The sequence below is a fragment of the Oenanthe melanoleuca genome, chromosome 1 (genome assembly GCF_029582105.1).
Source record: "Oenanthe melanoleuca isolate GR-GAL-2019-014 chromosome 1, OMel1.0, whole genome shotgun sequence".
Lineage (NCBI taxonomy): Eukaryota > Metazoa > Chordata > Aves > Passeriformes > Muscicapidae > Oenanthe > Oenanthe melanoleuca.
In genome coordinates, this window is record NC_079333.1 from 32,135,871 (window position 1) to 32,148,593 (window position 12,723).

Genomic DNA, 12,723 nt, shown 5'->3' on the forward strand with positions numbered 1-12,723 from the left:
CAAAACCTGTGAAAATGTTCAATTATAGTAGCTTTATTTCCATTATGTCTAAAGTAGATATAATCAATTTACCTTCTGGATATTTATGCATACAATGGCATAGTTATTCAATAGTTCTGCTCTGCTTGGCTCAGAGACTATATCTTGGACATTAAATAGAATCTTCATTTGAAAAAATATTTTTAAGGATCATTCTACATGTCTTTTCTAGAATCAGGTATTCCAGATGCTCTTGTAGCACCAGCTCAGATCATGCTACATTTTGCACAGAAAATAATCCTCAGAAGATAACAAATTTCTCTAGATTTCAGAGATACAATTTACAGCTTGTCAAAAAATGCCTCAACAGAGTGGTTTTGTCAGAAAAGTATGAAGCATCAAAATTGAAACTTTTCTCAACCACTGACCTGTTTCCACAAAACTTTTTGGTCAGGAGAGGTTCCTCAGCTGCATGACTGAAGTTTTAGATAAAGAAAAAGAAAAACATGTGCCTGCTAAGGAATGTTTTTTCAGTTCTGTCAAGATCTAGGATTTGACCTTGGCTCATATAAATGCCAAACAGATATTAGAAAGTGGCATAAAATGGGACCAATTACTCACATACTGTTAAGAAACTACTGCTGAAAATACTGTAGAGTAGGTCAGAAACCAAGAACTCTAAACAATATTTCTTCGTCTGTTTCTGAAGTGGCAGCCAAAAACCAAGAGAGAAGGGATCATTACCATCTTTGCTTGCAGGCAAGGAGCTGAGATAACAAGAATGCTCAGATCTTGTTCTCCACCCTTGAGCACACTGCTGAGTTCTTTGCCCCAAAGCTGATTCCTTATTTGCATCCACAGTACAATGTGGACTGGAACATCTCATGGGTTCCAGGTTAAATTAATCACCCAAGCACTCTGCTTCCCATGAAACCCTTCTCTCAAGCAACTGAGCTGGTGTTCCTGGAAGACATGGCATCAGGAGATGCCAGCAGCCAGAGCACACTTGAAACGTGGTAGGAGTGGCCCTAGATCTGCCCCTGTCCCATCCACCCTTGGTAAGACAATATCAGGCAGAAGAGATACCAGAATCTCTTCTAGGAGGACTTAGGCTACCTTTTATAAAGGCAAAAAAATATTGACAGCCACTCAGAAATCAATACTGGTTTAGGAATCAAGGAGCACAAGAGATACTGTATGCAAAGAGAACAGCACAATAATGACACAGATGCTTTGTATCACCTGGAGGGTTGGCTGCAGTAACTCAGTGAAATCCTGCAAGGATGCCACTGATCCCAGCCAATATATTCCACAATTGTGGACTTCTCCACTACTCTTGCTCACGCGACTTTTTAAGCCTTACTTGCATTCCATGCTTTCCAAGTGGTATTCCCACATTCCTGCTTTCTCCAGAGGGCAAACACAAGGACAGCACTAAAATTGCACTTTACTGAAAAGAAAAAGCTAGTTTTCCTAGACTGGGCAAAATTTGTAAACGTGGCATTCACCACTTCCCCTGCATATAGCTGGTGTTTAAAAAAGGCAGTCAGAAACTGAACAGCCAGCAGATCTTTCCAATGACAACAGCTATTCTTTCTGAAGTCTTGTCTGCTATTTCTTAGCCATGCTTCAACTGCAGCACTGGGAAGAATGTTCTGTACAGATAAAGTGTCAAAAATTACTCAGAATGAATCCTCATATTCAAATACATGTTTTCCTTTAATTTAGCCATCCTGAATGGCTCCCAGTCACTTGAAGATGTTGAAAAGCACCACAAATGTAAAGAATGACAGCATTTGCTTTAACCATAGAAGCAATTAAGTCTCTAGCAGTGTGGAAAACCACTTTTGAGCTGTATTTATTGATGCATAGATTTCACTGTAGTGTGATATTTGAAGACAAATTGCTGTGCCCATAATTAAGACTGTTGAGGAATTGGCAAGTGAAATATAATGATGAAAGACCAGCTCAAAGGGCAAGTGAGTTAGATTGGTCAGGATGATACAATCTATATGACCTCAGTGCCCTATTCCTGCTCATTGATTTCCCAATTAAATATAACTTTTTGTTCAATCAGTTAGAATATACTGCAAGTTATTGATGCACTGCTGGTAGGAAAAAGCAATGAAGTAAAAATAAAACAGTGAGTGAGCACTGCCTCATTTTAACATTTTATTAACCTTAATGGGGTCATGATGAAGATGATGTTATTCACTTGGGTATTTTGTCCTTATTTTTATTTTAACTTTAAGTGAACTTTTTCAGACCAAACTAGGGCAGAAGCAGCCCAGTCCTGGAAAGTTTAAGGCCCTTTTGCTTTCCTTTATTTGAACACTGCTAAATTCCACTGCCAGTACTGCACCTTCATCCTGTCTCAGCTGGATGAGAGACAAACAAGGAAATGCACAGACACAATGAGGAAGATGTAGAATAGTTTCTGTACATAGAAAAATTGAATAAACTAGGACTTCTGTTTGTTAAAAAAAGCCAAAAGAATGATAATAATAATGATAATAATGGTCTATGAAATGAAAAATCACATGTAGAAGGTGAACAGTACTATTTAGGCTTGCTCAGCTTCAGACATAAACAGCAGAAAGCAGCTGAAAGTACTGGTGAAAAAGATTTCCAGAAAGACTACACCTGCATTTGGGCAAATTTGGCTGTACCTGAATGCAAGGACCTTCCAAGATGTGTCAGCCAAAAAAAACTCTCTCCCTGGAAAACTGAATAAACTGAAAGAGGTTCTTGCCTTAAGCTGTGTAAGACTTATGGGAGACATGGGGATAAGAGCAGAGAATGTTTGAAGACTGTGTAAAATTTATTAGAGGACATTTTAAATGAACTCTAGAAAGATACACAACATATGTTTAGAGGGATATTTAGAGGAAAGATCAAAAGTGGGGAAAAAGAGAGAACTAGCAGGATCTAGGAGGAGCAAGTGTGTACAGAGGAAAAAGAAGACAGAAAAGGCCACCTGCATGTTGCTGGTCAGTATCTTCATCCAGTCCCCACCACAACATCACACCTAAACTCTCTCCTTAGCAAGCTGTGTGAGCATGGTCCCTGTTCCCTCTGTGTGCATGATCCACCAGTGAACTTGAGTTTTATTGGCCCTAGCTGATGTTTGCCAGCCATGAGATTGAGAGGCTCTTAGGTCTGGATACCAGCAACTGGAGGAGGTCAGGGTCTGAGGGACAGCTACCAGGCAGGTGAAATGTCTGTACTGTGAGTGTGCTGTCACTAACCAGGCATTCACTGCCACTGGATATCAGCTTGTCTCTAGCACACCAGGAAGGCACTCCTGTGAATCCCAACATCCACATGATCTCTGCCAGCATCATTTCTATACTAGCTTCTCCTTCTGCTCACATCACCCTTATATACCTTTTTTGCACACTACAAATACCGTGCAGAACAGTTCCTAGATGTCAAATCCTCTTGCAGTTGCAGTGGATTGGCACCCAAGGCATTCAGAAAACCACTGGCTGTGCATCAGGTCAGCATTGAGAACCCAGGGAGTGAGAAGACTGCCTGGTTCCTGTCCCTATTCTCTATGAAACTCGGTTGCAATTGTGTTTGGGATGTTACTACAGCCAGAAACACAAGCAAAAGTGCACCAGTTGAAATTAATGCATGCCTCAATATTCTAGCCCTTAGTACACCTGTGATCTAAACCAGAAGACAAGGCCTACACAAGCTTGAGGGCAATCTGCCATCTTAACTCATCCTCATGATCTCTGCTCCCTTTTGCATCCAATGAGATTTGGATTTTCTGCTTTCTTTTCCCAAATGTGCCACAAACTTTTTGACATCTTGAATGGAACATTTCCATCCTGATACAAAGCTCACTGCTGTCAATGGAAACCCTATTGTGTCTTGCTTTTCTGTTTGTAAAATAAAGGTAACAACTTGGATTTATTTGCTCACAGAACTAATTGCAGTAACTCTTCACAGAAGAAAATCACATGACAGCATTCCACCAATACCTTTATCAAACTAATGGGTCTATCCAAGTTTTTTATTGCAAAAAAAGCACACAGTGCTGCAGATCCACAAGGACACTAAAGTGCAGCACTGACGTTAAAATGAATAGCTTAATTACCTTCCATAATTTATTGGACATACACAACTGATTCCATGGTTCTCCAAAATTAATTTATGATGACCTTGAAACAAACTGTGTGAAGGACTGTCAGACTTTCTCTTTTTTTCCCCACACATAAATTTACAAAACTTCTCAGGATTTGTTAAACATTTTTCCTGATAGAAAATTATATAATCCTTCTCGGAGCCTCTCAATGTCCTGATCAGAAGCCCATTTCTCTAAGAGAGCATATGATCCATGTTCACACCCTTTTATCCCTCTTTGAGGATTACAATTAAAGACACACATTTATATCAAATGTATTAAAAAGACAAGAGAGCTTCCATCTAATTCACTTAACTGTACACCTCTACATTTAGACCTCTCTACCTGGGTAGTCATTCTGGGTTAGCTTTGTAACAGGTGGAAAGAAACAGGCACTTTATCTTTGTGGGGTATTGCATCCTGTGGCAAACACCTGGAATAGCTCAGATGAAAGCACACATTTCCTTCCACTAGCTGTAAAGGCAGCCCAGAGTACTGAATCCTGTGACTCAGCAGCTGTCTACATTTGGTAGTCAGGATGGATCCCATGAATTTGCTCTAGGATTCACAGATGTCTCTGTCAGACCTGGTAATGTACTCACACCTCCCAGGATCCATTTGGGTAATGCTATCTCATTCCTAACTTAAGAAGAGAAAATGATGCTGACTCCTGTGACACTTCAAGATATCATAACTTCCCTGCTGAAGCAAAGTCACTTCCCCTTTGTAAGAGCTGGGGAATCCAACAGGCAGCAAAATCCTCAGAAGCAACACTATGACTAAGAGAAACCTTATGGTAAGATACTGCAGAGACACTTACCTGAAAAATGGGTTCCAGAGGAGACCTTCTGAAAACTTTCTCTTTTTCCTATAGTTTGAAGTCAGAGAGGAATTTTAACTAGGTACTCCTTATTTCAGAGACTGGCAGTATGAGAAAAAGATCCAGGAAAGTTTTTCTGGAGCACAGGGCAGCCACATAACTAAAGAGGAAGAAAGAAGCAGTGCCACTACAGCATTTTGTTTCAGAGTTTTACGATGCTCTGCAACTACAGCCCAGCCAAAATACACAGGTGGATGAGTGCTCTTCTGCAGTATCTTCCCTTGTGGACTCCTTATTCCAAAATAAAAGTTTCTAATTCTGAAAATTGATTCTGTTCTGGGAGCAAGCTAAGTATCTGCAATGAAACAATGTTCAGTCTGAAATCAGAGTACCCCACAGTGATCTAGTTCTGGATTGCTCTAGTAGGAAAACTGCTCTGCTTGTTCCCCATTCAGACATTTTTCCAATGCATCTGTGCTAAAAACCCTTCCCCTCTCCAAAAGAAAGCTGAACAAGGTTCTGTGGTTCCTGTCCAAATCCACAATGATTCTGACAGCAAGGAAACAAACAATGGTCTGTGTTTATATTGGTCACACTTTTCACATTATGGTATTGTCCTCATAATTTTGGAGGAAGATGTTTCATATGCAGCATTCCCGGAGATACAGCAACCTTCTCATCTGTTAATGATTTTCCCTTGATAGAGCTTTTGTGATTTTGCATGGATCACTATGCATATGTATTTTGCATCGTGAGGGAATAAGTCTGAAATGAGCTGGTATTTTTTGCTGTGCTCAAGTGAGATAGTTTGAAAATTCCATTGGCTGTGGGTTCACTGAGATCTGAGCAGTTTTCCTTGCAGTGGATAAACACTTTTTCAAGGGAATCATCTCTCTGAGGCCATTCTCTCTTAAATTGTTAAAATATCTGGTGTTTCTTAGTAGCTTGAACTCATCACAGCATTTGCATAATAAGCATTTTCTAATTTGAGTGAGCCACATCCATAGAGAGACCAGCATGACCATCCAGACTGAACTCCTGCATAATGATCATCTGCTGGAGAAGTTTCTTTAGTAAGTCCAGCATTCATGGCTCAGCTGCAGCATTGCCTGCAGAGAAGTATAAAATCTTGCCTTAAAGACTTCCATATAAATGATCTATCACAGTCCCTAGCAAGGAATTCCAGTAACTGAGCATTAAAAACATGTGCCTTATTTTTTAAAAATGCTTCTTATGTAATGTTTGGCTGCACTAGGTAGAGACCCAAGTCTCAAGGCACAAATAAATGAGCTTTACATCACTACATGGTGTTCTGACTTTCCCTACAGAAGTTTCCTCATATGAATATCAATTTTTCACTGAATCTCCTGTATCAGCAGTCCTAGAATTGGCTTAGCTTTACATTTCTCTCCCAACCTCTTGCTATAAATAGCTATGTCTCATATATCATTTAAAGAGAATAAAACATTCCTCCTTGCATTCATTTATTTGATTTTACAGCCTTGCTTGTATGTTAATCAAACGCATAAAGTGCTGAGGTGCATAGGTGCCAAGTAAAAGTCAATATTTTACCATGAACCTCATTTATCTGCATTAGCCTGAAACAAGGTAGATCTGTAAATTTGGACATTATTGAATTTAATGACAAAGATCAATTACAGCATCTTTGACAGGACAGGGATTTGTCAGATGAGGGAGAAAAAGCATCACTTCTTCCCAGGGGAGGTTATAAATGCTGGCTGGGTGAGACTGTCCATCTCTTCCACTGGACTGATGCATGCAAATTCTTAAATAACATTGCCTGTATTTGAAATACAGACCCACAGTTTAAAACAGAGCTAGGTTATAGTGAACTCTGAGGGATTGTTCAGTGGGATTGGCTGGGATACAAGAAAAATGAACTAGAAAGTAATCAAAGTGTCTTCATGGGAGCGATGCACAATTTGGCTGCAAAACTGAAAGCAATTCTGAACTCAGGCTGATTCTTTCTGTGTCCAGCACACAAATACCAACCAAACTGTTTAATGAGCACTGTGGTAGTGCAGATTTTTAATTTACAAATCTCCCCAGAAGCACAAGACTAGTATTCAGAAGGCAGCTTGGGCAAACATGGAGAATAACCTCCCCTGATGGAAACTACTACATCTCATTGGAGCCAATGCCTACAGATGTGTAATACTTCCCACCCATCCTTCAGCACTATGACCTTTCTCCATCACTGTGTAGGAAGCCTTGGTCTGTCCTGCTTTGCTTGTCTGAAATGCAGATAAGGTTTCACAAAGGAAAAACCATTTCTTTTTTTCCTTGGTGTTTTTCCAGACATCCATGCAAGGGTTGCTGGGTACCATAATAGCCTTTGAACTTACAAGGAATTGAAGAATTTTAGGGTGTCTTGGGATTGATCATGTATCTCAGTATGTTTTTCCAAATCCTAGAAGCCAAGGCGAACCACATTTCTAACGCATACTTTTAATCAGCAGATAGGCAGAGATTAGTTACTATGGATCAAGTCTTAAAATATGGAAATCCTGTAACCCTGACAGAACTTCATTAGATTGCTTTCATAAAGAAGGGCTATATTTTCACTGGTAAGTTCTATGCAACCAACTCATAAAAGCAAGTTTTCTTCTTAAAAAAAATTCTTTTGGGTTGAATAAAACACACCCTTCATGCCACATTTCTGCTTGCAAATATAGGAATATATGTATTGTATAAAGCTGATTTATTAGCATGATAATGAGAGTAGGTGGTGCTTTTACTCACACCTGTCCTTCATGGAAGCATTCCAGCCTGCACAAACAGCAAGCACAAATCCTCAATCTAAGTGCACCTCAGCTTACACTGACGCTAATCTGACCCCTATTGTATCTAGTGAGATGGGACTGAACAAAAAGAACTTGGACAGTTTTGAAAGGTAATGAGACCTTTCTGGACATCCAGGTTAGCCCCACCAAGACAGCAGCTGTCTGCAGTCATGAGTGAGAACCATAAAAACAGTAGTGGGAGGGATGTCAGCAAAGCTGAAGACTTTAAGCACAGCCAAATGACCATGCAGAGAGGTTCTCCATTCTGAACAGGGAAGTAAAATACAGTCAGGTATGATGAAGAGTTACTACAGTTTCTAGGAGCAGGAGTTAACAACCTGTGCAATTAACTACTAAGAGCACGAGGATGAAGCTTAGTCCATTCCATACAGAGCAAGCCAGAAAGTATGTGTTACTTCAGACAGGTAGCTGTCATGGTCTACCTGACTATGTGCTGTGAAGTGAAAGACAAGGAGGTTATCTTCTCACCTGGGACAGAATGAGTTCAGAAATGCTCAGCTATGATGTCTCAATGTCAAGTTGTAACAGACCAAGACAAGCAAAGTCAATCACCTGCAGTCCTGTGAATAACCCTCAAGATCAGCTCACACCTCACCTTCAAGTAGCTGCATATTCCTCTCACCTTCTCCCAACACCAGCAGTGAACTCAGTCGTGATGTAGAATTTCCTACTCATTTCTTTCAGACTTGAAGAAAAACAGGGCAATTTTGCCACAGAATAGCAACATAAACATCACACAAGGTAGAAAGCTCCTGCTCCTAGAGAAGCAGTTTTCTTCACTGGGAGTGAGCCATGCCTTGCCCATCTTTGATGCCTTGCCCATCTTTGATGTATCAGAGGATCTCAGGCACCTAAGATCTGCTGACTCTTGTGACTACTCTTATAAGGGGAACACCATGGATTGGCCATCACCAAAAGCTGAAAAAAGGAGTTTAATGAGCTGCAGATGACATGACAGTGCAAGCAAGAACTAAGGATGAGGAGCCTCCATATGTGCTGTAGGTGAACACCACCACTTGAAGCTGGACTGTCACTTTGTCCTGTGTTTCTTTTACCCATTGTTTCATCCACAATATCCCTAGTTAGCAGATCTAATATTGAATACAATCCAGATATTCATTATATCTAATATGATCCAGATTATTATGCCTAAAACAGTTTGGGAAATACTTAGCAAGCAACTTGAAGAAGCAAAACACTTTAACAGGAGGAGTGATGAACATGTACAGTTAAGCAGAAGACACAAACCTAAGTCCAGAGAATAAGTGTCTTGCTTATGCTATAAATCAATTGAAACTTTTTCCTTAAGTAGTTGTATGCTAGTTTCTTTTTATTCATGCATAAAAGAAGGATGTAAACAAGTTTAGATAAAACAGAATTAAACTGCTAACTTTAAAGAAGCCAGACTTGTCCATTTGAAGTGGTTAAAACATGCCTGGAGAGACACTCAAACAGGGCAGGTCTCTAATGAGATTTTACATAACCAAATAGAAATGTCTTCAAAAAATCCTTACATAGTGATCTACAAAAGATTATTTTGTTGTGATGTTGGTTTTAAATTCCAAATGCAGACTGCATAAAAAAAAGATTGGTTTGCTTGTACCTCAGGTCTTGGGGACATGTATCTCTGTGTGTGTGGTAAGCAGGAGACTGATGGTCCTTGGGATTATTTGGTTTATCTGTTCCATTATTAGTTTTGATCCTGAAAGTATAGTTCACTGCCTGCCAGTTAATGACATATCATTAATATATTTATGAAGTGTTTCATCCTGATTAGGGTTTAAATTGAACAGAGCAGTTTTTCAGCAGATACAACCATAGCCAGTCTCAATTTCTGACAAAACAGGTTTGTAAAATGCCAAACCCTGGTATTTTATCACCATCTACTGGTGATAAAGTATCATTCACTTAAAAAATTTGAAATTCAGTCTCAGCATAAATACAAAGTAATTCTTTCCATAAAGAATCAGAGACCCTATATGCAGCAAAGACCAGTAAGACACCCATGGAACTCAAGTCCCAAAAAGTCCTCTGAGGAACAGATTACATGATCTCCCACACTCTACAAATATTCTGTCATAGCTAAAGCTCTCTCAGAACCATAGTCAGGTGCTGTCAGATAACCCTAACAGAGGCCTCAAGGTTGCTGGTAAGTGAAATAAAATTCACAGTACAGGCACCAATTTCCTCTCTCCCACTGGCAAAGAAGAGGTCATGCAAGGTCAATATGCCAGTCACATTTTTGTGACCAAACCAGTCATCACCTCTTTCATTTGCCCAGGGTTTTAAAACCATTTCCCAAATCTCAAAAAAATCAGCACTACTGAAAAGTAAACTACATTCTTCCTCCTTCCTGCCCTCTGCTGAAACCCATTGCCTTTCTGCCTTCCCCCATCTTCACTAGTCCTCCTTTCCTCCCTTGTACCTCCTATCATACCTAAACACCAGCACTGTGACCTGGAGAAGAGACTGGATTCCTCCCACTAAAATTCCCATGTAATTGAGGCTCCTCAGTTAAATGGATAAACTGCCAAATGTCTTCTCTAATAACTGGCAACAAAGATGCTCTTTCAGAAGACAGCTCCTGCCTTAGAGAAGCCACTGTCTAGAAAGAAGGAAACTGTTTTCAATTTAAGTACTTCCCTCAGGTTGTTAGATTGGGTAAGAAGTGCTCAATACTTTCTCCTTGCTTTGGTGCTCAACCTTGAGGCAACTACAGACAAACTTCTGCAGCCCAGTGCAACTTGTTCAGCATGGATGGAACCTGTGGCACTACATAAATTTCTCCTGAGCATGTACAAACTGGGATTCTCCAAAAATTTCACATCTAGATACAGGTGAGCTTATTTTCACAGCATCTTTTCTGACTCAAGACTATCTGCCAGCAACTTGCAAGTCTCTCCTCCTACAACATGAGAAAATTAGGGCTTCTGAAAGAACAGGCAGTCCAAATTTTAATTTTTTACCTTGAGCAAAACAATGCATTTTTTGACCCATGTCTTGGAAACAACAGAAACATTCTGGCTGAAACTTTTACATATATAAAAATATAAACTAATGAAAGTACATACTGAAAAGAACTTTAGTCCTAATGGCTAGTGTTTGGAAAAGTTGAAAAGCAGGTAAACAGAGGTCATAATAGTGGAAAATTATAATGCAAATTAAAATGTTTTAATATAAAACAGTGCCACCAATTGCACCTGTGTTCACTGTCTCCAGATTTTGATTGCTTTATGCAGTTATTTGAACATACTCAAAAGAGTATGCAGTTAAGTTGGGCACTTTGGCTTTTTTTTCCAGTCTCCAAGTAAATATTCAACCTCTGTAGATTTATCTGGTAACTTTTTCACAATCACTATTTCTGTAAACAAAATGCTCCCTGACTTCAAAACGGAGAAGATTAACACTTATGGGTCAACAGCACTGAGGAAAGCAGCTGCACAACAAATACAGGCCACTGCTCAGCACAAAGACAATTAAAATCTCTTTCTGAAGTGATCTTAGAGTCACTGACCCTGAACCATTTGACATCACATTCCTGCATGCTCCATTTAACCTTGTTCCTCCTCTGTCCCAGGAGGCAGCTCCTTCTCCTCCATTACATAACCTTGTCCTTCTTATCAAACATTTCCACTATCTCAAATGCCCTCAGTCCTACTCCTGGTACCCAGCAGCAGCCTCATGCATGCTCTCAAGAAGCTAAAGCTCTAAGATTCCTCAGCTACACAGAGAAAGCAATTCTTGAAACATCCCAGGCTTGCTAAGTCAGGTGAAGAGGTCAAGAGTTCACTCCTCTATATCATCTATCTCACATGGCCAAAAATGAGAGCTTTACCACCTTCCCAAAACGGGAGAGATGTGCACCTGTGGGCAGATTGTCCAGAGCCTTCCTGACTGCTGACAGCTAGAATTGCCTGCAGGGCTGGCTGCTCCCCTGCAGTGAATCTGGGGGAAATGGACCAAGAAATTACAAGAATTATCAAAGAACATGGAACAACTTCCACACAATAAATGACTACAAAGGCTACAACTCCTCAGGCTAGAAAACATGCAAATGACATAAGTTCAGGAAATCCTTAACAGGCTGGAGACTAGACAGACAGCAGAAAAATACACTGGTAAACAAAAAATCCAGAGAAAGAGGAAAGGAGAACAATGAAACACCTATGAATATTTTACAAGCTTTTGCAACTGGGACTAATGTGAAAAGTAGTATAAGAAAGTTACTTTTTACTCAGGAAAAAAGTTACTTTTCACAATTCTTGTTCATCCAGCATCCACACCTCACTGCAAGCATGTTCAGACATTTGTAGATGCTTCTGGTCTGTGTTCAGGTGGGATCCCAGCCCATATTCTGGCACACCAGCCACCACCATATGGGTGAAGTTTTGTGTCAATCTGAACTCAACTTGCCTGAGGTTTCTTCCTCTCCTAGGAATAGAAACTTCTTTTCATGGCATTAAGGCATGGATCTCAGTAGGGGTGCAAGTGAACACCTGTGTCACAAGGAAATTCTAGAGCACCTTCATAAACAGGCTGAGATTAGCTGTAGGCAGGGGGAGCAGCAATGGCTCTGCTGCTGTCATTGCACAGAAACCTCCACAAGTTTAAATAAATAGTAAATAATTAGGTTTAAATTAAAAATAAAAAAAATCATGCCTAAGAAAGAGTACACAAGAACCCTACTGAGACCAGGCTGCAAAAGGAGGTTGCCCTGAGCCTTTTGGACATGGTATAATCTCAGAGGTTTGCAGCAAGCTGGCAATGGGAGATGAGCTCTTGCTTAATTAGCAGATTTCTTGTTGTGTCTCGGTGGCTGCACTGCAGAGATTGGCCACCCTCCACTAATTTGCAATATCTCAAGCTTTAAAACACTTTCTTTCTTTCTTTCTTTCTTTCCAGTTCATCAGGGCCAGCTGGAAAAGCACCTGCCGAGCGGAGAACTCACTTGCAAAGGTTCAAATCCA